Consider the following 4,933-nt stretch of genomic DNA (forward strand, 5'->3'; position numbering starts at 1 on the left):
TGAAATTTAAAAAAAAAGAGGGGGTTCCTTTAAAATTACATGATTTCATCTGATATTCTAAGAAAAGTTAGTAAAACGACAGAGGGATCATGTTCTATTTATAATAACTCTTCCACTCTTTCAGAACTCTTTGAAACCTCGCCATAATCTTGAATTAAGCTGAAAAGGACACTATTAGTAAAACATCACTATGCAGTCTCATTACCATAATCCTTTTCCCTTATAAAGAGTTTTATTAACATACATTTTTTAAAAAAGAAAAAACACATAGATCTTATTTCTGAGACTACAGCAGGTTAGAAATAACACACTAGAAAGAGAATTGGCAAACTAATAAATACATGCACTATGACATTAACAGAACTGAAAACGAGACATTGATAAGACCAAAACAAAGCAAAACAAAAACCCCAAAGGCTAAAAGTAAATATTACTTCAGAACATAATAATAAATATTCACATAATTGGAGCCATTAGTCAACCAAAAGAGACAAAACTAAGTTCAATGTATTCTGTTTTAAAAGGCAGAAAAGTATAAGAAACAGCAAAACAGTTAAAAAGCATTTCAGCACTTAACAGTCTTTGGATATTTGGAAAATGTACTCCATAAAATATATCATTGCCAGATAAATTCCTCTGATACTTCAAATCGATTTCCCATGAGAAGATTAAAATCCTAAGAAAGTTTCCACGTACAGCTGTGTAATTCCAAAGGAAGTCACACACATCATAGTTATCCTAGATTTGTGTCTGCATGTGTGCACGTGTTTTTAATTTTAAAACAATCTCAATCTTACAGAAGTTGCAAGAATGGTACAATCAATATTTGTTTTCTTAAACCACTGAAAATAATTTTCCAAATTACTGTATACTTTATATTTCCTACAAACAAGAATATTCTCCTACATAACCACAATATAATCATCAAAATCAGGAAATGAACACTGATACATCTCTACCATCTAAGCCTCAGGCTGCATTCAAGTTTGGCCAACTTTACTTACAGTGTCCCTCTTTGGCAAAAGTATCCAACTCAGAATCATACATTGCATTTAGTTGTCATATCTTTTTTTCAATATGGAATCGTTCCTCAGTCTTTCCTTGATTTCCAGGACCTTGGCATAAGGTATTACGGATCAGTTATTTGTAGAAATGTCCCTCAGTGTGGGTTTGTTTGATGTTTCATCATAATCAGATTCAGGTTATAAATCTTTGAGAGGAATATCACAGAAGTGATGTTTTCTCATTATATTCTATGAGGTAGCACGTAATTTTGATATGTTCCATTACTAATAATTTTCACTTTGATCACTTGATTAATGTGATGTCTGCTATATTTCTTCACTATTAACTTCCTCCACTATTAACGTCCTCCTTTTCCCTCTGTAATTAAGAATTGTGGGGTTTCAATTTGAAACTATGTAAGTAATACTTTTCTTATCAAACTTTCAATTTATTCATTTATTTACCTTTTTGAGTACAGATCAATGGATTCATATATTCAATAGGTTACAATCCATTACTGCAATTACTTATTTTGATACTCAAATTTTTCCAGTCAGAACTCCCTCAAACTTTCTTTTGACATGTCCACATCACTCTTTGATTATTTCTTTGCTTTCTGACACAGCAAAATATTCCAGGCTCACCTTGTTCTTTCCCTGCTCCAGCCGCAGAAGTAGCCATTTCTCCAAGGATCCCTGATTTCTTTTAGTGGAGAATAGTACTTTAATACCAAGATCAAGGAGACATATATCCTCATTACTGTTGGGATGGTTCCCAGGCATTCTCGGTATACATATACAGTTAAACAGAATAAACCTTCTGTTCATTTCTTAACTGAGAGTACCCGTTGTCATTATCTACTAAAGCAGTGTTTCTCAATCTTGGCTGCACATTACAATCACTTGAACCTGGTCACACCCTGTACCAATCAAACCAGAAACCCTGGGGATGGGACTTAGGAATTAGTATTTTTTAAAGCTCCAAGGGTGGTTTCAACATATAGCCAAAGTTGGCCAACCCACCCTACCCCGCCTGCACAGAAGGCAGGACTCTGTGCTGCTGCTACCGGGGAGGCCTTGAACATCATCTGCAGAGGTGGACCACAGCAGCCACCACTGCAGCTTCTATTGCTGCAAGGACAGCTTGCTACCACAGTAACATCCACAACCACGGTGCAGGTGGCCCACTGCTCATCCGATTTCATCCACACAAGGAGTCACTCAAGGAGCTTGGAAAGAGGAAGAAGTCTTTCTCCTCAAAGTCCACTAGAGTAATAGAAGAAGCAACTGATCTACCGGACGACCAGAAATCAATGTAGAGACACCAGAAATACAAAAAAACAAAAGCACAGAAAATATGTCACCCCCAAAGGAATTTAGTAATTCTTGAGTACCAGATCCTACAGAACAGAAAACCCCTGAAATGACTGACAAGGAACTGAGTAACTGTCTTAGAAAACTCAATGAGATAAGAGAGGACTCAGACAACACAATGAAATGAGAAAAAATATCCAGGATATGAAGAAGGAAATTTACCAAGTGATTAATACATTAAAAAAGGATGTAGCAGAACTCCTGGAACTGAGATATGCATTCAACGAAATAAAAAACAGAACCAAGAGCTTAAGTAGCAGATTGGAGCAAGCAGAAGAAAAAATTTCCACACTCAAAGATGGTCTTTATGAAATAACCTAAGTGGACAAAAAAAGGAAAAAAATTTTTTAAAGGATAAAGAAAGTCTAAGAGAGCTAGCAGACAACCTTATGTAACCTTCAGTTGCTCCAAATCATGGGTGCTCCAGAAGGGGAGGAGAAAGGTAAATGCATTGAAAATCTATTCAGTGAAATAATAATGGAAAACATCCCAGGTATAGGGAGAGACAGATCTTCAGATCCAGGAAGCACAAAGATCTCCAAACAGATTCAATCCAAAAAGATCTTGTCCAAGACACATTATAGTCAAACTGGCAAAACTCAAAGACAAAGAAAGAATCCGAAAAGCTGCAAGAGAAAAGTGTCAACTCACTTACAATGGAGCACCCATCAGACTAACAGCAGACTTCTCAACTGAAACTCTATAGGTAAGAAGAAAATGGGATGACATATTTGAAATACTAAAAGAAAAAAATTGCCAGCCAAGAATACTATACCCAGCAAGCTATCCTTCAGAAATGAGGGGAAAATAGTATATTTAACAGACAAACAAAAATTACAGGAGTTCATCACCACATGACCAGCTCTGCAAAGGAATTCTCAAGGGAGTCCTATATGTGGCTTCCAAAAAACAATAATCACTACCACAAGTACACAAGAAAGAACAAAACCCACTGGTAAAACACAAATGCAAATGAGAAAGAAAGAAAGAAACTAAATCTTACCACCTCAAAAAAACCAACAAACATTGATGACAAATAGTAAAAAGGGAAAAGAGGAACAAAAGATATTAAAACATCTGAACAAATGCCATGAGTAAGACAATATCTCTCAATAACAACCCTAAAAGTAAATGGATTAAACTCCACAATGAAGACACAGACTGATGGACTGGATCAAAAAGCTAGATCCAACTATATGCTGTCTTCAAGAGATTCACCTCACCTGTAAAGATGTACACAACTAATAGTTACAAGATGGAAAAAGAAACACCATGCAAATGGAAACCAAGAACGAGAAGATGTAGCTATTCTTATATTGGATAAAACAGACTTTAAACCAAAAACCATAAAAAGAGACAAAAAAAGCCACTATATAATGATAAACAGATCTATCCAGCAAAAAGACATATTATAAATACATATGCACCCAACACTGGAGCACCTAGATATATAAAGCAAACACTATTAGACCTAAAGAAAGAGACAGACCCCAATATAATAATAGTGGGGGACCTGAACACCCTTCTCTCATCATTGCACAGATCTTCCAGGCAACAAATCAACTGAGAAACACAGGATTTAAACTATTCTTTAGACCAATTGGATCTGGCAGATATCTATAGAACATCTTATCCAACAACTATAGAATATATATTCTTCTCATCAACACATGGAACATTCTCCATGACAGACCACATGTTAGGTCACAAATCAAGTCTCGATAACTTTTTAAAAAGTTGAAATCATCTCAAGTATTTTTTCAGACCACAACAGATTAAAACTAGAAATCAGTAACAAGTGAAACTCAGGACTATACAAATACATGAAAATTAAACAGCAGGCTGCTGAATGACCTATGGGTCCAAAAAGAAATTAAATAGGAAGTCAAAAAATTTCTAGAAACCTGTGAAAATAAAGACACATTATATCAAAACCTGTGGGATTCTGCAAAAGCAGTACTAAGAAGGAAGTTTATAGCAATTAATGCTTATATCAAAAATACAGAAAGATTTCAAGTAAACAACCTAATGCTACACCTCTAAGAACTAGAAAAACAAAAACAATCCAATCCCAAAGTTAGTTGATGGAAAGAAATAATTAAGATCAGAGCAGGACTAAATGATATAGAGAACCTAAAAACAATACAAAAGATCAATGAAACAAAAAGTTGGTTTTCTGAGAAGATAAACAAAATAGACAAACCATTGCCTAGGTTATTAACAAAAAAAGAGAGAGACAACCCAAATTACAAAAATCGGAAATGGAAAAGGAGATATTAAAACACATACCACAGAAATACAAAATAATTATTAGAGAACATTACAAACAACTATACACCAACAAATTTGAAAACCTGGAGGAAACGGTTAAATTTCTGGACACATACAAACTACCAAGACTGAACCAAGAAGAAACAGAAAACCTGAACAGATCAATAACAAGCAATGAGACTGAATCAATAATCGGCAGTCTCCCAACAAAGAAAAGCCCAAGACTAGACAGCTTTACTGCTGAATCCTAGAAACCTGTAAAGAGGATTTAATACCAATTCTCT

This window comes from Galeopterus variegatus, unplaced genomic scaffold, assembly GCF_000696425.1.
Source record: "Galeopterus variegatus unplaced genomic scaffold, G_variegatus-3.0.2 Scaffold121, whole genome shotgun sequence".
Taxonomy (NCBI): Eukaryota; Metazoa; Chordata; class Mammalia; order Dermoptera; family Cynocephalidae; genus Galeopterus; species Galeopterus variegatus.